Raw genomic sequence first — 10,161 nt, 5'->3', positions numbered from 1 at the left:
AACTGCCAAAATTATGTTTTTCTTCTGGAAAAGTATGGAGTGAAAATCAGTTGGGGACAACGAACCTACCCACAAAATTTCATAAATATCGATGAAGAATTGAGATTTAACGGTTTTTAACTGCCAAAAATAAGGTTTTTTGTCTGGAAAAGTATGTCTTAAAATTCAGTTTGGGACAACGGACCCACCCACTAAATTTCATAAAGATAGGTGAAGAATTGAAATTTACCGTTTTTTAACTGCCAAAATTATGTCTTTCTTCTGGAAAAGTATAGAGTGAAAATCAGTTGGGGACAACAAACCTACCTTTAAAATTTCATAAGAATCAGTGAAGAAATAGGATTTAACGATTTTTTAACGGCCTTTAAATCATTGGTGATGTCATCATAACCCAGTCGTTGTAGTTGTCGTCGTAGTTGTTGGTGTTGTTGTTGTCATGTTCGTTGTCGTGATTGTTGTTGTTCTCGTGTTGTTGTTTTTGTTGTTGTTGTTGTTGTTGTTGTTGTTGTTGTTGTTGTCGTCGTCGTCGTCGATGTCATTTGTTGTTGTTGTTGTTATCGTCGTCGTCGTCGTCATCGTCGTCGTTGTCAGAGGTTATTTCTAAAGATTTCATTGATAGTCTTTGTTCTCGTCACCAAGACTTGCTAAGAACAAGCTTGGAACAGCAAGAGTTCCAAGAACAAGATTAGAACAACTCATTACATCATTACCAGTACGTCATTTGTATTTAGAACACACTTTAGAAAAAAACTCTTCAGCTACAAACCAGTCACCCTCACATGGCGGAGGTGTTTGTCTAAACCACTTACTGAAATGTTTTGAGGTTTAATGACCATACACATGTTGAACCGGTGAGTGTCTTCCGCTGCTTAATTCGCAAATAACTATTTTATTAAAGTCCGCTTGAAACGCTCAAAGATGAAATTCCATGTTAAAAAGTGACAAAAGTTTCACATTTTCCCGTTGTAACAGCTTCCGATGATATTATATGAAAATTCTGATCCTCTGAGAGGATTCCCCGAAACAAAATCAGTTTGTACGCCTAATTTTAATAGAATTGTCCAAACAGTGTCGCTAATATTGTGCTAAAAGATGAATTCTAGAACAATGTCCAGACAGACACCACTTGGCCAAAAAATTTTCAGTGCTGGGAGATGAAAAAAAAAACTACCTCGCTAGGCGCGGGCTCCGCCCGCGCTCCGCTTGGATAATAATAATAAAGTAGATGTGTACTGCCGGGCAGTACATACCCCAAGCGAAGTCGTCCATCTGTGTGTACATGATTCTCTCTCTCTCTCTCTCTCTCTCTCTCTCTCTCTCTCTCTGTCTTAAAATGTGTCATCGATGACGTGTTTTCATACTTGCTAATGCGGCAGGCTAATCATGACGTCAAATTGAAACTTCTTGAAGTCTCTCAGAAAGGGACATGAAAACCATGTGGGGGTTACTAGTTTGGGCTGAAAAAAAACCCAACTCCACCTAAAATTCAAGCGCCTATGGGGCTGAATTATGCAGCATAAATTGTGAAACATCAGGATATCTCACACTTTCAATTCTGCCATCATGTCAAATCTGACAACAAACCTACCCACAAAATGTCATAAATATCGGTGTAGAATTGAGACTTAACGGTTTTTAACTGCCAAAAATAAGTTTTTTTGACTGGAATAGTTTGTCTTGAAATTCAGTTTGGGACAACGGACCCACCCACTAAATTTCATAAAAATAGGTGAAAATTTAAATGTAACGGTTTTTAACTGCCAAAATTATGTTTTTCTTCTGGAAAAGTATGGAGTGAAAATCAGTTGGGGACAACGAACCTACCCACAAAATTTCATAAATATCGATGAAGAATTGAGATTTAACGGTTTTTAACTGCCAAAAATAAGGTTTTTTGTCTGGAAAAGTATGTCTTAAAATTCAGTTTGGGACAACGGACCCACCCACTAAATTTCATAAAGATAGGTGAAGAATTGAAATTTAACGTTTTTTAACTGCCAAAATTATGTCTTTCTTCTGGAAAAGTATAGAGTGAAAATCAGTTGGGGACAACGAACCTACCCACAAAATTTCATAAATATCGATGAAGAATTGAAATTTAACGGTTTTTAACTGCCAAAATTATGTTTTTCTTCTGGAAAAGTATGGAGTGAAAATAAGTTGGGGACAACAAACCTACCTTTAAAATTTCATAAGAATCAGTGAAGAAATAGGATTTAACGATTTTTTAACGGCCTTTAAATCATTGGTGATGTCATCATAACCCAGTCGTTGTAGTTGTCGTCGTAGTTGTTGGTGTTGTTGTTGTCATGTTCGTTGTCGTGATTGTTGTTGTTCTCGTGTTGTTGTTTTTGTTGTTGTTGTTGTTGTTGTTGTTGTTGTTGTTGTTGTCGTCGTCGTCGTCGATGTCATTTGTTGTTGTTGTTGTTATCGTCGTCGTCGTCGTCATCGTCGTCGTTGTCAGAGGTTATTTCTAAAGATTTCATTGATAGTCTTTGTTCTCGTCACCAAGACTTGCTAAGAACAAGCTTGGAACAGCAAGAGTTCCAAGAACAAGATTAGAACAACTCATTACATCATTACCAGTACGTCATTTGTATTTAGAACACACTTTAGAAAAAAAACTCTTCAGCTACAAACCAGTCACCCTCACATGTCGGAGGTGTTTGTCTAAACCACTTACTGAAATGTTTTGAGGTTTAATGACCATACACATGTTGAACCGGTGAGTGTCTTCCGCTGCTTAATTCGCAAATAACTATTTTATTAAAGTCCGCTTGAAACGCTCAAAGATGAAATTCCATGTTAAAAAGTGACAAAAGTTTCACATTTTCCCGTTGTAACAGCTTCCGATGATATTATATGAAAATTCTGATCCTCTGAGAGGATTCCCCGAAACAAAATCAGTTTGTACGCCTAATTTTAATAGAATTGTCCAAACAGTGTCGCTAATATTGTGCTAAAAGATTAATTCTAGAACAATGTTCACAGACAGACACCACTTGGCAAAAAAATTTTCAGTGCTGGGAGATGAAAAAAAAAACTACCTCGCTACGCGCGGGCTTCGCCCGCGCTCCGCTTGGATAATTAAGTAGATGTGTACTGCCGGGCAGTACATACCCCAAGCGAAGTCGTCCATCTGTGTGTACATGATTCTCTCTCTCTCTCTCTCTCTCTCTCTCTCTCTCTCTCTCTGTCTTAAAATGTGTCATCGATGACGTGTTTTCATACTTGCTAATGCGGCAGGCTAATCATGACGTCAAATTGAAACTTCTTGAAGTCTCTCAGAAAGGGACATGAAAACCATGTGGGGGTTACTGGTTTGGGCTGAAAAAAAACCCAACTCCACCTAAAATTCAAGCGCCTATGGGGCTGAATTATGCAGCATAAATTGTGAAACATCAGGATATCTCACACTTTCAATTCTGCCATCATGTCAAATCTGACAACAAACCTACCCACAAAATGTCATAAATATCGGTGTAGAATTGAGACTTAACGGTTTTTAACTGCCAAAAATAAGTTTTTTTGACTGGAATAGTTTGTCTTGAAATTCAGTTTGGGACAACGGAGCCACCCACTAAATTTCAAAAAGATAGGTGAAAATTTAAATGTAACGGTTTTCAACTGCCAAAATTATGTTTTTCTTCTGGAAAAGTATGGAGTGAAAATCAGTTGGGGACAACGAACCTACCCACAAAATTTCATAAATATCGATGAAGAATTGAGATTTAACGGTTTTTAACTGCCAAAAATAAGGTTTTTTGTCTGGAAAAGTATGTCTTAAAATTCAGTTTGGGACAACGGACCCACCCACTAAATTTCATAAAGATAGGTGAAGAATTGAAATTTACCGTTTTTTAACTGCCAAAATTATGTCTTTCTTCTGGAAAAGTATAGAGTGAAAATCAGTTGGGGACAACAAACCTACCTTTAAAATTTCATAAGAATCAGTGAAGAAATAGGATTTAACGATTTTTTAACGGCCTTTAAATCATTGGTGATGTCATCATAACCCAGTCGTTGTAGTTGTCGTCGTAGTTGTTGGTGTTGTTGTTGTCATGTTCGTTGTCGTGATTGTTGTTGTTCTCGTGTTGTTGTTTTTGTTGTTGTTGTTGTTGTTGTTGTTGTTGTTGTTGTTGTCGTCGTCGTCGTCGATGTCATTTGTTGTTGTTGTTGTTATCGTCGTCGTCGTCGTCATCGTCGTCGTTGTCAGAGGTTATTTCTAAAGATTTCATTGATAGTCTTTGTTCTCGTCACCAAGACTTGCTAAGAACAAGCTTGGAACAGCAAGAGTTCCAAGAACAAGATTAGAACAACTCATTACATCATTACCAGTACGTCATTTGTATTTAGAACACACTTTAGAAAAAAACTCTTCAGCTACAAACCAGTCACCCTCACATGGCGGAGGTGTTTGTCTAAACCACTTACTGAAATGTTTTGAGGTTTAATGACCATACACATGTTGAACCGGTGAGTGTCTTCCGCTGCTTAATTCGCAAATAACTATTTTATTAAAGTCCGCTTGAAACGCTCAAAGATGAAATTCCATGTTAAAAAGTGACAAAAGTTTCACATTTTCCCGTTGTAACAGCTTCCGATGATATTATATGAAAATTCTGATCCTCTGAGAGGATTCCCCGAAACAAAATCAGTTTGTACGCCTAATTTTAATAGAATTGTCCAAACAGTGTCGCTAATATTGTGCTAAAAGATGAATTCTAGAACAATGTCCAGACAGACACCACTTGGCCAAAAAATTTTCAGTGCTGGGAGATGAAAAAAAAAACTACCTCGCTACGCGCGGGCTTCGCCCGCGCTCCGCTTGGATTAAGTAGATGTGTACTGCCGGGCAGTACATACCCCAAGCGAAGTCGTCCATCTGTGTGTACATGATTCTCTCTCTCTCTCTCTCTCTCTCTCTCTCTCTCTCTCTCTGTCTTAAAATGTGTCATCGATGACGTGTTTTCATACTTGCTAATGCGGCAGGCTAATCATGACGTCAAATTGAAACTTCTTGAAGTCTCTCAGAAAGGGACATGAAAACCATGTGGGGGTTACTGGTTTGGGCTGAAAAAAAACCCAACTCCACCTAAAATTCAAGCGCCTATGGGGCTGAATTATGCAGCATAAATTGTGAAACATCAGGATATCTCACACTTTCAATTCTGCCATCATGTCAAATCTGACAACAAACCTACCCACAAAATGTCATAAATATCGGTGTAGAATTGAGACTTAACGGTTTTTAACTGCCAAAAATAAGTTTTTTTGACTGGAATAGTTTGTCTTGAAATTCAGTTTGGGACAACGGAGCCACCCACTAAATTTCAAAAAGATAGGTGAAAATTTAAATGTAACGGTTTTCAACTGCCAAAATTATGTTTTTCTTCTGGAAAAGTATGGAGTGAAAATCAGTTGGGGACAACGAACCTACCCACAAAATTTCATAAATATCGATGAAGAATTGAGATTTAACGGTTTTTAACTGCCAAAAATAAGGTTTTTTGTCTGGAAAAGTATGTCTTAAAATTCAGTTTGGGACAACGGACCCACCCACTAAATTTCATAAAGATAGGTGAAGAATTGAAATTTACCGTTTTTTAACTGCCAAAATTATGTCTTTCTTCTGGAAAAGTATAGAGTGAAAATCAGTTGGGGACAACGAACCTACCCACAAAATTTCATAAATATCGGTGAAGAATTGAATTTTAACGGTTTTTAACTGCCAAAATTATGTTTTTCTTCTGGAAAAGTATGGAGTTAGTCCGGTGGCAGAGGGCTGTTTTTTCCCAGAGCCTAGAAATCCCTAGTTACAATCGTTTCTTTGCATTTTTGAGTGCTTTTGACCTTAAGGTTGAAGAATCCGGCGGGTGTACAAATGACACCCTCTTGGCATTTTCACAATTCAAGATGGCGGCCAAGATGGCGGCCAAAATATGTCACCGGCCATAACTTTTGAACTATACCTCGTAGAATCATGATATTGGTGTCTATGGTAAGGTTTTTGGGGTCAAGGAATCCATTTCTAGTGATTAAATGAATATTCAATCAGTGTAAGTGGTTGAAATGAACAGTGGCTACTTTTGCGGCTCAGAAAATAAGAAAATCCAGCTTTGTTTTTGCTACAACAAACAAACAATGTGCGCCACATCGTTAATATCAATAGTGTAGAGAAGCAGAGATTATAAACTAATGGTTTAATTATGCAACTTTGTTATTACTCAGAAATATCCTCAGAATGTGCGTGCGCTCCGCCTTCTCACCGAAGAGCTACTCCGACCAGTCATCAAAAACAATGAACTGACCAACATGGCTTCTTTGGAAGAGGTGCTTACTGATCTCTCTGCTAAGAGTCGAACAACAAAAGCTTGGACAGAGTTAGTGATCAAACCGACACTGCTCATCATGCAGTTCACTCGGGCAACTCACGAGCCTGACTACGCCCTCCTCATCTGTACAATGGATCAGATGCTTCCATACTTTTTCGCTGCTCACAAACCCAACTATGCTCGTTACGGCCTGTTCTTCTGCCGCTCTCTTACCTGGCTTCCACCTGAAGTTGAACAGCAGTTCCTTCGAGGAGAGCAGGTTCTTCATCACGTGGATGGACTCTGGAATGGCATTCCATCAGACCAGTTCATTGAAACTACATGGATGAAGCGAGGAAAGGGCCCGAGTGGCATCATTGGAGTCACACAAAATCCACAAACTGTGGCAACGTGGTCCTACAGCCAACACGCAGTCATAACACTGACAGGGGACTTGCAGACGATGACTGAAGAAGACAGAACACCAAAACTGGTGCACAAAGAAGAATCCAATGGGCGAATTAAAACTGATGCACAGGATCGCCAGTCTATCTGCTCCACGTTGTTAGATTGTGTTGATCCAATGGATCCCGACAGTCATCCTGATGGTGCTCTAATGAACGTCGTCACAGGAGCCATAGCACAGCAGGATGTGAACATCGACAGAGCATTGATACTGGGCCAGGAGCAGATGGAAACTTCAGAGTCTTCATGGCCGGAAGGCTTCTACAACCCAATCAAAAAACGGGTTGTTACCTTTTCTGGCAACAGAAAGGCTGTCAAAGTTGGCGACCTTGCTGTTATTGACCAGGAGGCAATTTATGCCAGAGTGATTGGCCTGATGGTGAGCCAGCGGGATGTGGATCTTGGACAGGTACTCAGTTGTGAATTAGCAGCATACCCCCCTTCCATGTTCCATCCAGATGGAAGTATTCGTCTTGCCCCTGGGAAAGCATGTTTGAAGAAATGTCTTGCTGTTACAACATCTGCAAGGATGTGGGGAGAACCTTCTGTCGTCGTGGTCGATGTTTCTGCTGTGTTATGGACAATTCACTGGCCCGCACAGGGAACTGTGCAAACATTTGTTGACTCTTTCAAGACATGGGTTGCAGATCGTCTCAGACATGCTGAAGTCCATCTGGTTCTGGACAGATACTATGACTACTCTACAAAGAGCAGCACAAGAGCAGCTCGTGATGGCAAAACAGGACCCTCCCGAGTTTACAAACTAACTGCAAAGTCTCCCCTCCCATCCAGGGATGCTGTACTTAAATGTGTCGCAAACAAAGTTCAGTTAAACCTCATCACATGTGAGCAAATACTCAGTGACCAAGAGTTCCTGGACGAAGGCACCCAAGACCACCGCCTACTGCTGACCGGTGTTGAGCCAGTGCCAACTGCAGTGTACAAGGGGAGAAAGAGAGCAGCGATTGACCTATATTCAACTCATGAGGAGGCTGACATTAGACTTGTCAAGCATGCACTCTCGGCATGCCAAACTGACGATGCTCAGGTCTGTGTCATCTCAGATGATACAGATGTGTTTGCCCTACTGTGTTACCACTACCAAAAATCTGGTTCCTCATCTCCTTTGATGATGCAATCATCAGTCTACGGCAGAGCTTGTATTGACATCCCAGAGACGGTCAAGACGCATCCAGTCCTCATCCCACAAGTCCTGGCCATACATGGTATCAGTGGCTGTGACACAGTAGCAGCATGCTATGGTATTGGCAAGACAATAGCTGTTACCGTTTCAAAGAAGGGGTTCCTCTTGAATTCCCTTGGTGTGGTCGATGCACTATGGAGTGATGTGGAAAAGGAAACGACTGAATTCATGGCAGCTGCCTACAATGAATCAGGAGAAACAATGAGTGAGTGCCGTCTTCAGCAATGGGCGAAAAAGACATCCACATCCGCTGGTGCACCCAAACTCTGTTCCTTGCCACCAACTACAGAAGCATTTGTGGAAAACATGAAGCGAGCACACTTCCAAGTTGCACAGTGGTATGCTGCATTGGAATCAGATCCACCACCTCTTGCTCCACTGGACTACGGCTGGGAAGCCGATGACGTAAACAGGTCTTTGTCTGCAATACCTGTGCCAGCAGGTGTTTCTCCAGCACCAGACTACGTCCTCTGGCTCATTCGTTGTGGCTGCGAGTCAGACACAGCTTGCAAGACAGGGAACTGTCGATGTACGGGCCGACAACTCCCATGTACTATATTCTGTGCCTGCACAGGTGGGCTTTCTTGTTGCAACAAGTTCACCAGCAAGCCTCCTAGTGATGATGACGACGAAGTTGACGATGTTGTGCAGGAGACGGGCTAAAAACTGACTTCAATCTAGATTCATCAGGTCATTAACATGTAACCAAAACGATAATAAAACGACGACGTTGTGCAGGAGAGGGAGGACAGGGATATTATGGCCGCCATCTTGAAAACCAAAACAAGTTGTGAAATAACTATACAAACGTAAGGAATGGTTTCCTGGACCCTTAAAACCTTATCCTAGACTGAACAATTATGAGTTTATGTGGTTTACTTCGAAAGATATAGCAAATACCGTATTCGGCCGCCATCTTGGCCGCCATCTTGAATTATGAAAATTCCAAGAGGGTGTCATTTGTACACCCGCCGGATTCTTAAACCTTATGGTCCAAAGCACTCAAAAATGCCAAGAAACGATTGTAACTAAGCATTTCTAGGTCAACATACCCTGCCACCGGACTAAGTGAAAATAAGTTGGGGACAACAAACCTACCTTTAAAATTTCATAAGAATCAGTGAAGAAATAGGATTTAACGATTTTTTAACGGCCTTTAAATCATTGGTGATGTCATCATAACCCAGTCGTTGTAGTTGTCGTCGTAGTTGTTGGTGTTGTTGTTGTCATGTTCGTTGTCGTGATTGTTGTTGTTCTCGTGTTGTTGTTTTTGTTGTTGTTGTTGTTGTTGTTGTTGTTGTTGTTGTTGTCGTCGTCGTCGTCGATGTCATTTGTTGTTGTTGTTGTTATCGTCGTCGTCGTCGTCATCGTCGTCGTTGTCAGAGGTTATTTCTAAAGATTTCATTGATAGTCTTTGTTCTCGTCACCAAGACTTGCTAAGAACAAGCTTGGAACAGCAAGAGTTCCAAGAACAAGATTAGAACAACTCATTACATCATTACCAGTACGTCATTTGTATTTAGAACACACTTTAGAAAAAAACTCTTCAGCTACAAACCAGTCACCCTCACATGGCGGAGGTGTTTGTCTAAACCACTTACTGAAATGTTTTGAGGTTTAATGACCATACACATGTTGAACCGGTGAGTGTCTTCCGCTGCTTAATTCGCAAATAACTATTTTATTAAAGTCCGCTTGAAACGCTCAAAGATGAAATTCCATGTTAAAAAGTGACAAAAGTTTCACATTTTCCCGTTGTAACAGCTTCCGATGATATTATATGAAAATTCTGATCCTCTGAGAGGATTCCCCGAAACAAAATCAGTTTGTACGCCTAATTTTAATAGAATTGTCCAAACAGTGTCGCTAATATTGTGCTAAAAGATGAATTCTAGAACAATGTCCAGACAGACACCACTTGGCCAAAAAATTTTCAGTGCTGGAAGATGAAAAAAAAAACTACCTCGCTACGCGCGGGCTTCGCCCGCGCTCCGCTTGGATAATAATAATTAAGTAGATGTGTACTGCCGGGCAGTACATACCCCAAGCGAAGTCGTCCATCTGTGTGTACATGATTCTCTCTCTCTCTCTCTCTCTCTCTGTCTTAAAATGTGTCATCGATGACGTGTTTTTATACTTGCTAATGCGGCAGGCTAATCATGACGTCAAATTGAAACT

This window comes from Littorina saxatilis, linkage group LG7 (genome assembly GCF_037325665.1).
Source record: "Littorina saxatilis isolate snail1 linkage group LG7, US_GU_Lsax_2.0, whole genome shotgun sequence".
NCBI classification, from domain to species: Eukaryota; Metazoa; Mollusca; class Gastropoda; order Littorinimorpha; family Littorinidae; genus Littorina; species Littorina saxatilis.
Note: the sequence above shows the minus strand (reverse complement) of the source record.